The 15,857-nt window shown below is 38.9% G+C and overlaps 1 protein-coding gene and 1 pseudogene across 1 annotated transcript in view; one reads left to right on the top strand and one right to left on the bottom strand.

The window, feature by feature from the left end:
* The window catches only part of LOC126185047 (ATP-dependent helicase brm-like), a 182,337-nt gene that overhangs the window by 129,099 nt on the left and 37,381 nt on the right, over positions 1-15,857 (bottom strand). The window lies entirely within an intron of this gene.
* Positions 10,257-10,374, top strand: LOC126186034 (5S ribosomal RNA; annotated as a pseudogene).

The raw sequence follows: 15,857 nt of genomic DNA, 5'->3' as shown, positions 1-15,857 counted from the left end.
GGCAGAAAAGGGCGGCATACTTAATTTATAAAATATACTGAAGAACACAGTATTTACAGGTTATGTTTATAATTTTGTGTGGCTCATTGTTCTGGTGCAAGTCTTTCAACTGGATGCCACTTCAGCGACTTGCATCTCCCTAGCCAGTTATACAACCATGAAAAAGCAATCTAAATTTTAAGTGGAATCCTAAACAAGTTTCATTTCTGGTAAATTTTCACATAATTGAGAAGTAATTTCTAGGTAAAAAAAAAAGTCATAACCAAATCCAAATCAATACTGTATTTCCTAAAATTAGCCAATACATAGACAGAATGAAGCAGAGAACTTCAGTTTATACATAGAGAGAAGAACCAACTTGTCAAATGTTGGTGCAGAGCCTCCATATATCATTTTTCTTTTTTTAAATAAAAAATTGTCTTATAGGCTGTACAATTTTACCCCCTTAAACTTACTTCAACCTATTTTACGATCAGACTGCAGCCCACTTCTTCAAATAACAGAATTTTACCACTGCACGATAATGTCAGCAAACAACTACATAATGCCCTAGTTTCAACTTTGAACAAAACTGTTACAAGAACCACGTTTACTAGTAATCAACTAACTTAACAAAATCCTTTACTATATATAGAAATTTTAGTGTGTCATCAATTAGTCCTCATGTTCTGTAAAAAAATGCACAATATTCATTGTGATCCCATTAGTCATTTACTCCAACTGTTACTAAAAATATTCATTTCACAAGTAAACAACAAACTTCTTGAACCAGTAGTTTAACTTAATGTAAACCCACACGTGTTGCACAAAAAATTATGTTCAGTGTTTTGTGCCATTCTTTGAATTAAAGTGGAATATTTGTATTTGCCTACATCATAATACTGTAACCCAACCTCATTTTCTTATTTTTTAGACTGAAAAGAAACCAGCTGTTAAATTGTTTTCCTAATTCCAAATAATATTCTAATTTTGACAACTGGAAGTTATGCCTTACACAACATAATACTTTTGCCATGCTGCAAAAAAGTGTATGTTTTCACTTTTGTATCAGTGTCTTCTACTGTAATATCACAAGAAAAAGGGTGCAACATTGTTTAGTGAAGCAAACAATGCCTTTGGTGGTCAATACTGCAACGAAATAAAGTTTTATGGAGTAATGAATTGTGATACATGATGTAGATCTCCGCTAAGTGTATGCATCACTCCCAGATGCATGATGAATTTTATTTACCCAAGAATGTTGCAGCAACACTGAAATTTTTTGTAGAAGTTATGATAATTTGGGGATGATTTTCCTTGAATGCGCTGGGTGACTGTTCTAGGCTGATGTTGATGTTTATGAAAATATTTCAGACAATAGCATTCACACCAGACTGTGATAGAATTTAAGAATCAGGTCTTCTCAGTATCAATGTGATAAAGTTCCTGTCATCTGCACACAGACTAACACAATGCACAGTATGTTGATAATTTTCACTTTTGGACCTTCTAATTACAGCTGAATGAAATAAGTGCTCAATTCCTAATGTTGTGAAGTCGGGAAAACAAAAACTCAAATGGCAATGATAAAAAGAAGAACAGCACCAAAAATGGAACAAAAACACAACATTTAAAACATCATCCACGGAACCTGCCACTGAGGATACCTTGCAAAGAATAAAGGTAAAATGCATGTGGTACGAAAACTGTGTCTCATTCAGTTGCAATTAGACAGCCAAAAGTAAAAATTATCAACATACCGTAATATTACCTGCTACTGAGGACAACAGGACTACAAAACTGGAAGATGTTAACACAACGAAGTTCAATGAAAAGCCAATAGTTTTGTTAGACCTGCCTGCTCAAATTTCATCAATTTATTTGGGATGAACTAAAGCACTAATTACATGCCAATCCATTTTGCTTAAATACCAACAACTTAACACACTACAAGAAGAAAGAAACCATGCCTTCTGTGTGTCTTAAAATAGCAGGAATCCAATCCAAAGTATTACATCAGCTTCTACACCTATATTCCACAATCCACCTAATGGTGTGTGGCAGAGGGTGCTTCTAATACCACGATCTTTCTCCCCCTTTTCTCTTCTATCACGAATAGTACGTCTCTGTATGAGTTTCTTGAAAGAAAAAGTTTCCTGGAATGGCTGTTATTTGTTTCCACTTTTATTATTTTGTGTACTATGCTGTTTCAGTTGAGGCAATTCTCAAATAATATGTTTAACCTGTGACCCAATTTACTTGAAAATGGCTACACAGTTGAAATGGTATAGTACAATAGTACACTAAATAATAAAATGGAAATATGTAACAGCTGTCACAGTAACCTAATTTCTTTCAAAAACTTTATCACGGCTGTGTAATCTGTTGCAACTAAATTCTCTGCACGAGCTCATAATTTTGCAGTATCTATTTTCATGTGGTGTACTTTAAACCATCTGAAAACTGATCAACATGAAAATGTACCTTATGTATGTTACTCACTATTGAGGCATTATATGGTTTTACTTCAGTTATATTTTTTTACAACAGTTCTACAAGTTATTTATGGAAATAAGCACTACAATTATCTTGCTAATAGCAGACAGAAAGTCAGTTAAGCTAGGAGAAATTTATCATTGTGGATAAATTAGTTATTTCATAACAGTTTCTCTTGTTTACTTCAAATAACAGACTACTCATATTTGTTGAGCTCTTGTTAATTATGTAATGAAAACAATCAAGTACGAAAAATTGACCAACTTGTTCCCCAAACAACATTTATCAACACTGTGTGATTCCATTGTTTTGAGTATTGTTAGTTATAACTATTCCATAAAGGACAAAAAGTGCTTCACAAACTAAATTCTTAATCCTACAACAGAAACAATAACTGTTTTCCAGACACTTTGGATATGTCTAGAGCAGATGATTTCTGGTCACCTTTTCTGTCTCTTTTTTTAAACTATGTAGACTAAAATTAAGCTTAATGTATTTGAAATTATCTTGATTATCTTACTGAAAGGAACTACATATTCATTGCCAGGTGCAGAAGCAGTTCAGTTTCTAATCATAGTTTGTTACAAAAGAATAAACTCCTTGCAATCACATCTGCAACTATGACTAGCGTGGCATGTCTTTGCATTTTACTATGATGGTTGCATTGTTCCAAGAAAATCAAATTGATTGGATGAACATAGCGTATGCAACTCATTCTAAGTATTCCTACAACACAAATGGGTTTCAAAAAAAATCAAAATTAGGTAAGGATGTAACAAGCAGACTGGACACAAGAAGACTCTAGCTGGATTTAAACAGAGAATTGATACTTCTTGTTGCTGAAGTTTAATATTATATACTAGCATTTCTTGAACTGTATTTTGTGGAACCCTGGGACCCAAAGATGCCATTCAAACATTCCTCGAAACGTACGTATCTTTTTTCCAAGGAAGTAACTTACAAAACAAAAAGAAATGCCTATACAAAATTAAAAAATAGAATAAAAAGCAACCCTTGCTTCTGCTTACTAACTTGATAGCCAGCATGAATGCAACACCAACAGCGAATAAGGCTGTATTTTTCAGACCAAAGTATGTTATTATCAACACAGGGAAGTCTCCAGACGTAAAAGTAACACCTGCCCAATATCGTGTAGGACCCGTGAGCACACACGAGTGCCACAACAAAACGTAGCATGGAATTGACTAATGTCTGGAGTAGTGCCGAAGAGAATTAACACCATGAATCCTGCAGGGCTGTCCATAAATCCGTAGAAGTACAAAGGGGTGGAGATCTCTTCTGAACAGCATGTTGCAAGACATCCCTAATATGAAACTTCCCGGCAGATTAAAACTGTGTGCCCGACCGAGACTCGAACTCGGGACCTTTGCCTTTCGCGGGCAAGTGCTCTACCAACTGAGCTACCGAAGCACGACTCACGCCCGGTACTCACAGCCTTACTTCGCTGCAGAGTGAAAATCTCATTCTATCCCTAATATGCCTCAAAATGTTCATGTCTGGGGAGTCTGATGGCCAGTGAAAGTGTTTAAACTCAAAAGAGTGTTCCTGGAGCTACTCTGTAGCAATTGTGGACGTGTGGGGTGTCGCACTGTCCTGATGGAATTGACCAAGTCCATTGAAATGCACAATGGACATGAATGGATGCAGGTCATCTGACAGGATGATTACGTATGTGTCACCTGTTAGAGACATATCTAGACGTATCAGGGGCCCACATCACTCCAACTGCACACACCCCACACCATTACAGAGCCTGCACTAGTTTGAACAGTCCCCTGCTGACATACAGGGCCCATGGCTTCATGAGGTTGTTTCCATAGCCATACATGTCCATCCGCTCGATACAATTTGAAACAAGACTCGTCCGACCATGCAACGATGTTTCCATTCATCAACAATCCAATGTCTGTGTTGACGGGCCTAGGTGAAGCGTAAAGATTTGTGGCGTGCCGTCACCAAGGGTACATGAGTGGGCCTTCTGTTCCGAAAGCCTGTATCGATGTTGTTTCGTTGAATGGTTCACATGCTGACACTTGTTCACGGCCCAGCATTGAAATCTGCAGCAATTTGCTGAAAGACTGCACTTCTGTATGTTGAACGATTCTCTTCAGCCGTCATTGGTCCCATTCTTGCAGGGTATTTTTCCAGCCACAGTGACATCAGAGATTTGATGTTTTACCAGATTCCTGATATTCACGGTACATTTGTGAAATGGTCGTACAGGAAAATCCCCACATCTATGCGATTTCAGTCTTTCTCAGCACATTCCACTGATGAATTCTTCTGGTGAAAATGATGGGTACGAAACTCATTGAAACGTTGCGACAAGACGACGCCACCTTGGCTGATAACCCAAGAATAATCCATCAATCCCCACATCATCGCTACCTTGGAGATGCTGTGTCCCATCAGTCGTGCGCCAACTGTAACACCACATCCAAACTCACTCAAATCTTGATAACCTGCCATTGTAGCAGCAGTAACTGATCTAACAACTGTGCCAGACACTTGTCTTATATAGGCATTGCTGACTGCAGCACCATATTCTGACTGTTTACACATTTCCGTATTTGAATATGGATGCCTATACCAGATTGTTTGGTGCTTCAGTGTAGCATGTAGTGTAGAAATAGGCAGAAAGACCCATTACTGTTTGATTACATGACTGCAGAACAGTCACTGGAAGTAATTACTTACACAAAATGTGTAGGAATATGCATTTTAAAGTGGAATGAGCACATAAAACTAATCACGGTTAAGGCAGATGCCAGACAGATTCATCAGAAGAATCCTTAGAAGATGTAGGTCAACCACAACAGAGGCAGCTTAAAAATCCCTCATTTGATCAATACTTTAATATTGCTTGACAGTCTGAAATCCATATCAGACATAATTGATAGAGGAAATACATAAGATCCAAAGATGAGCAGCACATTTCATCAAAGGTTCATTCAGTAAGCATAAATGTGTTACAGGGATGCTCAGCCAACTCCAGTGGCAGATATTGTAATAGGTATGTCCTGCATCAAACTGTGATTTACTGTCAAAAGCTCCCAGAATGTACATTCCTTGAATAGTCAACCAATGTATTGCTTCCTCATATATAGACATTCACTACTGTAACAGGAATTGGGGGAAATGACAACCTCCATGACAAACCATAAGATGGCTTGTGGAGCATGGATGTAGGTGGAGAGGGAGGTCATTGTCTACACAAAATTTGGACACCCCCCCCCCTCCCGTACCTTTCTCATAACTTCAAAGTAATTGTATAAAATGGAACATTTGCCGGTATTAACAGTAGTGTTATCAACATACAGTGATCAGCCACGACATTATGACCACTGACCTATTATTGATATAAACCCATCCAGGCAATAGCTATATCACTTGGTGAGAAATGACTCAGCGTGTATATGCAGACAAGAAAAAAAAAAAATTCTTGATTTTTCCCGGATTTTCCAGTTAAAAATGCATTTTTTTCCACGTGATAACACACTTCTTACAAGGTGAAAAATACACTTTTTCCATGATATGTGACAGTATACTTTCCCTTGGAGCTGTAAAAATATCAATCCTTTGAATGGTAAATGTTTTATACACCAGTGTGGAACTTCAGGGAATGAAAAAATTCTTTGGGGAGTTTTGGAAAGCTCTGATGTGTAGCAACATTTATGCTGCATATTTTCATATTACGATACGCTGCACATTTTTGTATTCATGTAACAATAGTATAGATTCAAAACAGCACATTAGTTTCTGAAGCATTGAAGTCGAGATTGTAACGCACTTCTGTAAGCCAATCATAGCTCATGTCATGTGATCTCGCCAGTCAATGACAGCAGATATTCAGAGCATAGGACACATGACATTGTCAGCCAATAGCAACATCACTGTAAAGTAGAGTGAACACAAAAATATGGAAAGTTAATGGTTTAAATTGATGCACATGGTGTAGCTACATGAAAAGTTAACCTTTCACATACAATATTGGTCTTGAGGATTAACAAGCTACAAGAAAAGCTAAGCTTTCACATATAATAATGGTCTTTCTTGTGTGTGTTACACTTTAAGATACATCACACAAATGTGCCAGTAAAATTTTAAAAAATGACATTAATGCCTGGTCTTCTGGGCTCAAAATTCTTCTAAGTGGCTAGTCCTCAATGTGTTAAGCTTTAAATGAGAATCAAACACACTGCGATTTAAGAAATTCATTGCACATTAACACACATAACATAATAAATATTGCGTAAAAGGAAATTTACTTTGAAACTAACACTTTTCAAAACACCATTTGCAATATTTTCCTGTGACCTATTAGAAATAGCCTCATTTCAGCAGTTTCCAGAGAGCACCTTCAATAGGTGGCATTGCGCGTGGGCAGCTACAATGATATAGGAAGCCCATATGTTCGTACATATATAGTATTAACAGAAATAAGATACTCCAAGAGCATCGGAATTTTGTACACCATACTAAAACGCATAATTCGGCTTAAAGTGCACATTCATACATCCAGATTCAAAATGAAGAGGGTCCCAGCCTGATATTAAGATTTCACTGCTGTTTTCAGGATGAAAATTTTATTGGAGTACCAGTATTGTATGATCTCATGTTTGGTTCTTTATTATGGCATAATGCCATACATTCCAGAAAATGAAAATGTGCACTTTAAATTCAGTGAACAGTTGAAACTAGCCAATAGTGTGGAAAGAAACACTTCATTTCTAATAAATTGACTGTCTCTGAGGCAAGACTAATAAAAGCCACATTTATTTAGCAAACTGACAAAAATAACTTCATTGATATGCAAGGTGACTGACTGTTAAAAACATGGAAATAAAATAAAATCAGAAGACAAACTAACATGTTAGCCTTCTGTAATTATGTGAATGTATTTTAATTCACTTGATAGCTCTCGACCACAGATACCCATTTTGTTTTCATTTAATGTGAAACGTGTAAATGAAGAAGAAACAGCAAAATCACTATATGTAAACACTGATTACGTGGAAACTAACCCCCTCCCCACCAAAACCCAGACTGCTATCCACATGCAGCAATCTGGCAGCTTGGACGCGCCAGAAAAATTTTTCCAGATAGCATCTGGCTGCTTGTTGCTACTGCTGATACAGCTAACGGCCACATGTCAAATAGCCGGAAGCGGGAGAAGGTACTGCCCATATGCAACTCAACTGCGCATGCACGTGATACCATGGGCAATCGCTCAGATGAACTTTACATAAACAGTTGTGACGTCACGCTAATCGGCTGCAGCTTGTTGTCATTAAGTATTCCATAGCCTTCATCCTAAAGCCTTTGACACACTTTGCTGTTTATCAGTTCTTACCAGTCAAAATTACCAAACTTTAACTCAAGTCTAAAACAATGAAAAATTCCCGGAATTATACAAAATTCCCAAGTTTTTCCCAGTTTTCTCCAGGAAGAAAAAATTCCTGGTATTTTCCCGGATGTCCCGGAGCATATACACCCTGTGACTCCTTAGTCAGACACACAAACTGTGGATGTAGTATCAGTTGGCATGATGTCCATGTGTAGAATGGGGAAGACACGCAGTCTATCCAAGTTTGACCAGGGGCAGATTGTGATGGCCTGGAGGCTTGGCACGAGCATTTCAGAAACTGCACAACTTGTGAGGTGGTCGAGGACTGCTGTGGTGAGTGGCCTCAGCACATGGCGAAACCAAGGTGAAACACGTCCATACGTCGTGGAGTTTGGCAACCACCCTTCATTAAATATGTTGGACATCGTAAGCTGGGCAGACTGGTAAAACAGGACAGGCAGCAAACTGCGCCGGAGCTATCACCCCACCTTAATGCTGGGCAGAGTACAAGTGTGTCTGAACACACACTGCACCGAACACCCCCCACAATGGGCCTCAGCCAACAACCCATGCACATGCCAATGTTAAGAGCATGACTTCAGCAACTACGACAAGTGGGCACATGACCATCTGCACTGGACATTGGCACAGTGGCAGAGCATTGCATGGTCTGATGAATCCTGATATCTCCATATCATGCTGATGGGAGGGTGCGAATCCATCGTCTTCCATGGGAAGAGCTCCTTGATACCTGTACTGGCGGCAGCTCCATTACACTCTGGGGAACATTCATTCACAGTATCATGCACTGGTTGCAGACCAAATACACTTCTTCATGACCATCATGTTTCCCAACAGCAGGGGTATTTTGCAAAAAGATAATGTGCCATGTCACAAGGCCAGGAGTGCGATGGAGTCATTCAAAGAACACAGTGGTAAGTTACAATTGATGTGCTGGTCCCCAACTCACCAGATCTGAACCCGGTCAAACACATCTGGGAAGTGAGTGAATGTGGTGTCAGAGCTCACTGATCCTCTCCCCAGAATTTGCAGGAAATAGGTGACTTGTGTGCACAGATGGGGTATGAACTACCTCCAGCGACCTACCACGGCCTCACTGCTCCCATACCACGAGGTGTTGCCACTGTTATCTGTGCCAAAGATGGACATACTAGCTATTAGGCAGGTGGTCATAATGTTTTGGCTGATCAGTGTAAGTAACCATTTACACTTTACTTGGCCTTAAAGGGTAGCTGCCACTTAATTTTTTTTTCTTCAAACTGATTTTGATATTTTGTTGTAAGACTCATTGAGATGACCTAAAAAAGGCACTCTAGTTGAACATTCTATTGGAGAACTTGACTATTCTGCTTCCCATTCAACTACTAGCTCTTCTGTGACTTAATTAAGACAGCAATCACAAGGTTGCCATGAAACTACCTTAAAATAAATTAGGCCAGTTATTGCTTCTACAAGTAATCAACCCAGAGAAGTTCCTAAAAGGTTTAGGAAGTATTACAAAAGTTATATATCTTCAGGATTCATGAACAATAATTATAATTCTCACTGCATTATTTGCCACAAATTCTCCAAAGTAGCTCATTGATTCCAGCTAAATTGTATTGTCACTTGGGATCTGTTTGTGGAGAATGTAAAGGAAAAAAAAAAAAAGATGAAATCTACATTCAAAACCATAAAGAACTCTTACAATTAACAATGTTTATGGTTCAAACCACAAAAATTGTGAATGAAAAAGCAACTAAGGCTTCTTACTTAGTGATCTGTCAAACAGCTCAATGTGGCAAGGCATTCTCAGTTGTACAAAATCTTATTAAACATTCCACCAAGGGAATGGTAATATGTTAGGTCAAAGATTAGCAAAACAGATATCCAACATCCTGCTTTTGCAAGACACAGTAGCTTATTGCACCACAGATTTGGCAACCAGTATAGACAATAAACTTACTCTTCATCTCAAATTGTTCAAATTTTCACTGCAAATGGAGAATCCAGTGACATAGCTAGACTTCCAGCATTCATTCTGATAGTTAGATATCAGCAAGAAAAATGTTACTGGAGGCTGTTCTTTCATGCTAATATCTATTGTACCAAAATGTGCTACTGAAGTTGAAGTATTTGGTCTTGCAGATTATTTTCTCCTATAGAATAAAATACAATGGGACAGCTGCAATTGTATTTGAAATGATGGAGACCACAAATGGCAAAATTAATAGGCTGTACAGCTAATTAAAAATTGTCAAAAACTGTTGTTTTAGCTGGTAGCTACTGCATGGTCAACCTGAAGCCATTTTCTCTAAAAAAAAAATTATTCCCCAGTTATAAGAATGGTATTGAAGTTATCAAAATCATAGTAGAGGAAAGCTGCCATTAACCTCGAGCCTAATTTGAACATGCCAACGGCCTTGCCACAGTGGTAACACCGGTTCCCATCTGATCACCGCAGTTAAGCACTGTCTGGCTGGGCTAGCACTCGGATGGGTGACCTTCTGGTCTGCCGAGCGCAATTGGCAAGCTGGGTGCACTCAGCCCTTGTGAGGCAAACTGAGGAGCTACCTGATTGAGAAGTAGCGGATCTGGCCTCTTAAACTGACATACGGCCCGGAGAGTTGTGTCCTAAGCACATGCCCCTCCATATCCGCATCCACTGGCGCCTGTGGGCTGAGGATGACACGGCAGCCGGTCGGTACCGTGGGACATAAGAGTCATCTTAGAATTTGGAGTGGAACTGAGGACAATCCAGCAGCCAGCACAAACTCGCTTGATGCTGGGCAACAGCCATGCCTGCTTGCCAGCAACCCGTCACATGCCATGGTTGCTGGGCATGCAGACACCAAGATGACTATGCAGGCATCAGTTAGAATCCAACATGCAGCTGAATGTGCAAGAGCCAAGGCTGGTGTGGGAGAGCAACAAATTGTAAACCCTGGAAATAAATGATTGAATTCTAATAATATTTCAACAGCGTTGAAGATGTTTCACAAGTTCCCAACAGGTATCCTGACTTCACACACTGCCTCTGCTTGGCTCCCTGCATCCTAAAGAATATTGTGCCATTTGCTAGTGAGTTACTGAACAACTGCAAAGCTAATGTTATGTTCGTTCATTCACTGAAGTGACATCAGTTCCAAATGAGTGGAAGTTAACTTGGGGGCAAATGTTTAACCTAGTGAATTCAGCGAAATTATCCTGTTGCTAAATTTGTACATAAAAGAATTTATAGTTGACACTTTATCATTAAAAACAACATTTACTTTATCACAAAAATTTTTTTAAGCACTTTAGCAAATGAATTCTACCTGAAACTTCCCATAAACTTAAAGTTTCATCAATTAGATTTCAGTGTAAAACAAGTTATTTTTTATGTCACAAATTAGACATCACAAAACCTTTTTATTCAGTAGACTGACATCAGAATTGAATGCAATAATTCTATTTCCAGCCTGTTAGAACTCGATAATTATTTGAATCACTATCTGCAAGAGGTTGTGTTGCAACGCATACACTATGACTGGCTGCATCCAATTATGCAGCAGAGGAACAAACATAAACACTAGAGCATGATTTGCATGTTTATTCTTACAGTCATTTGCAGTTTTTCTTGAAACTTAACTTTGTGACATATCAGCACAGTTGTCCTTTGGGCAACTGATTTTTAAGAGCATGCTGTCCACAAGAAAAATATAATCACACCACGATCCTTTATTATTTTTCATTTGGCTTTTCTTTAACATTGTGTCGCATATGATGTTTTGTTTCTTACTAAGTTTAGAATCCTACCCCCATGAACCATGGACCTTGCCATTGGTGGGGAGGCTTGCGTGCCTCAGCGATACAGGTGCAACCACAGTGGAGGCGTATCTGTTGAGAGGCCAGACAAACGTGTGGTTCCTGAAGAGGGGCAGCAGCCTTTTCAGTAGTTGCAGGGGCAACAGTCTGGATGATTGACTGATCTGGCCTTTTAATACTAACCAAAATGGCCTTGATGTGCTGGTACTGCGAACGGCTGAAAGCATGGGGAAATTACAGCCATTATTTTTCCCGAGGGCATGCAGCTTTACTGTATGGTTAAATGATGATGGCGTCCTCTCGGGTAAAATATTCCGGAAGTAAAATAGTCCCCCATTCGGATCTCCGGGCGGGGACTACTCAAGAGGATGTCGTTATCAGGAGAAAGAAAACTGGCGTTCTACGGATCGGAGCGTGGAATGTCAGATCCCTTAATCGGGCAGGTAGGTTAGAAAATTTAAAAAGGGAAACGGATAGGTTGAAGTTAGATATAGTGGGAATTAGTGAAGTTCAGTGGCAGGAGGAACAAGACTTTTGATCAGGTGAATACAGGGTTATAAATACAAAATCAAATAGGGGTAATGCAGGAGTAGGTTTAATAATGAATAAAAAAATAGGAGTGCGGGTAAGCTACTACAAACAGCATAGTGAACGCATTATTGTGGCCAAGATAGACATGATGCCCATGCCTACTACATTAGTACAAGTTTATATGCAAACTAGCTCTGCAGATGATGAAGAAATTGATGAAATGTATGGTGAGATAAAAGAAATTATTCAGGTAGTGAAGGGAGACGAAAATTTAATAGACATGGGTGACTGGAATTCGAGAGTAGGAAACATAGTGGGTGAATATGGATTGGGGGAAAGAAATGAAAGAGGAAGCGGCCTGGTAGAATTTTGCACAAAGCATAACTTAATCATACGTAACACTTGGTTCAAGAATCATAAAAGAAGGTTGTATACATGGAAGAATCCTGGAGATACTAGAAGGTATGATAGATTATATAATGGTAAGACAGAGATTTAGGAACCAGGTTTTAAATTATAAGACATTTCCAGGGGCAGATGTGGACTCTGACCACAATCTATTGGTTATGAACTGTAGATTAAAACTGAAGAAACTGCAAAAAGGTGGGAATTTAAGGAGATGGGACCTGGATAAACTGACTAAACCAGAGGTTGTACAGAGTTTCAGGGAAAGCATAAGGGAACAATTGACAGGAATGGGGGAAAGAAATACAGTAGAAGAAGAATGGGTAGCTCTGAGGGATGAAGTAGTGAAGGCAGACGAGGATCAAGTAGGTAAAAAGACAAGGGCTAGCAGAAATCCTTTGGTAACAGAAGAAATATTGAATTTAATTGATGAAAGGAGAAAATATAAAAACGCAGTAAATGAAGCAGGCAAAAAGGAATACAAACGTCTCAAAAATGAGATCGACAGGAAGTGCAAAATGGCTAAGCAGGGATGGCTAGAGGACAAATGTAACGATGTAGAGGCTTATCTCACTAGGGGTAAGATAGATACTGCCTACAGGAAAATTAAAGAGACCTTTGGAGAAAAGAGAGCCACTTGTATGAATATCAAGAGCTCAGATGGAAACCCAATTCTAAGAAAAGAAAGCAGAAAGGTGGAAGGAGTATATAGAGGGTCCATACAAGGGCGATGTACTTGAGGACAATATTATGGAAATGGAAGATGATGTAGATGAAGATGAAATGGGAGATAAGATACTGCGTGAAGAGTTTGACAGAGCACTGAAAGACCTGAGTCGAAACAAGGCCCTGGGAGTAGACAACATTCCATTGGAACTACTGACTGCCTTGGGAGAGCCAGTCCTGACAAAACTCTACCGTCTGGTGAGCAAGATGTATGAGACAGGCGAAATACCCTCAGACTTCAAGAAGAATATAATAATTCCAATCCCAAAGAAAGCAGGTGTTGACAGATGTGAAAATTACCGAACAATCAGTTTAAAAAGCCACAGCTGCAAAATACTAACACGAATTCTTTACAGGCGAATGAAAAAACTGGTAGAAGCCGACCTTGGCGAAGATCAATTTGGATTCCACAGAAATGTTGGAACACGTGAGGCAATACTGACCCTATGACTTATCTTAGAAAATAGATTAAGGAAAGGTAAACCTACATTTCTAGCATTTGTAGACTTACAGAAAGCTTTTGACAATGTTGACTGGAATACTCTCTTTCAAATTCTAAAGGTGGCAGGGGTAAAATACAGGGAGCGAAAGGCTATTTACAATTTGTACAGAAACCAGATGGCAGTTATAAGAGTCGAGGGGCATGAAAGGGAAGCAGTGGTTGGGAAGGGAGTGAGACAGGGTTGCAGCCTGTCCCCGATGTCATTCAATCTGTATATTGGGCAAGCAGTAAAGGAAACAAAAGAAAAATTCGGAGTGGGTATTAAAATCCATGGAGAAGAAATAAAAACGCTGAGGTTCGCCGATGACATTGTAATTCTGTCAGAGACAGCAAAGGACTTGGAAGAGCAGTTGAACGGAATGGACAGTGTCTTGAAAGGAGGATATAAGGTGAACATCAACAAAAGCCAAACGAGGATAATGGAATGTAGTCGAATTAATTTGTGTGATGCTGAGGAAATTAGATTAGGAAATGAGACACTTAAAGTAGTAAAGGAGTTTTCCTATTAGGGGAGCAAAATAACTGATGATGGTCGAAGTAGAGAGGATATAAAATGTAGACTGGCAATGGCAAGGAAAGCGTTTATGAAGAAGAGAAATTTGTTAACATCGAGTATAGATTTAAGTGTCAGGAAGTCGTTTCTGAAAGTATTTGTATGGAGTGTAGCCATGTATGGAAATGAAACATGAACGATAAATAGTTTGGACAAGAAGAGAATAGAAGCTTTCGAAATGTGGTGCTACAGAAAAATGCTGAAGATTAGATGGGTAGATCACATAACTAATGAGGAGGTATTGAATATAATTGGGGAGAAGAGGAGTTTGTGGCACAACTTGATAAGAAGAAGGGACCGGTTGGTAGGACATGTTCTGAGGCATCAAGGGATTACCAATTTAGTACTGGAGGGCAGCGTGGACGGTAAAAATCGTAAAGGGAGACCAAGAGATGAATATACTAAGCATATTCAGAAGGATGTAGGTTGCAGTAAGTACTGGGAGATGATGAAACTTGCACAGGATCTAGTAGCATGGAGAGCTGCATCAAACCAGTTTCAGGACTGAAGACGACAACAACGACAACGACAACGACAACGACAACGACAACAACTTTAGAATTATTTAGATCTCACTGATTCATCTCTCATTTTTTATCCATGAGCTGCTTTTGCAGTAGACTGATCTGGGTATTTGCTCTTTTCCATTTATCACATAATCGCACAATTTTCAGTTTCTTAATTTTCAATGTGATTTTTTAATGGAATAGCTGTTACATCTGGTATTGGTTTAGTCTGTATATTGTCCTCGACAAATGATAGAATGGCATACATGCAAATTCTTATGGTTTACCAACTTTTGTGTTACAACATCCCTTCTGTGAGTGTTTTACTGGCGATTTTATTTTCTATAGTATTTTGGATATATATTTTAGTAAGAAGGATATAAATGAGGAACAACTCTGGCTTTTTGAGACCGTCTCTGTCTCGGAATTTCAACTAGGTTGCTGTCAATGATAACCATGTGTGTTTTTGTAACAAGTTCCTCCATGAAACTCAAGACACAAATGAAATAGTTGTGAGTCAGACCTCTCTGTTTAGGAGGAATTGCTCTCATAGATTTTAAAAATTCTTCTTTGAGTTTTGCACGTCTAGTAAATGTTTTGCCTTTAATTTCTCTGAAACCAGATCCGTACGCTGGAATTAAACATAAAGACTTTTTTTGCTGCTTCTCATGTTAAGCTGAGTAACTAGAAGCTGTGGATTTGAACTCTTCGATGTTCAAACACACCACCATTAGCAAATTCACAAAATAAGAGGACACAATACAATGCTTGATAAAGCAGAATTGCACTAAGCTGAGTCTCAAGTGACAGGGCCGCTTGTAGCTTGTGGGCACACCACCTATCCTATGCTATGTGTATTAACATGAGGTAAGACAGTGTACTTCCTCTCTTCTACTCGCTATGCGGTTAGAGGAACATATTATAGGAACAAATCACGGGTTCCACGATAAATGTACACATTACAAAGGAGGCTAAGAAATGCTG

Source organism: Schistocerca cancellata, chromosome 4 (genome assembly GCF_023864275.1).
Source record: "Schistocerca cancellata isolate TAMUIC-IGC-003103 chromosome 4, iqSchCanc2.1, whole genome shotgun sequence".
Lineage (NCBI taxonomy): Eukaryota > Metazoa > Arthropoda > Insecta > Orthoptera > Acrididae > Schistocerca > Schistocerca cancellata.
This window is presented reverse-complemented; position numbering and strand designations above follow the sequence as displayed.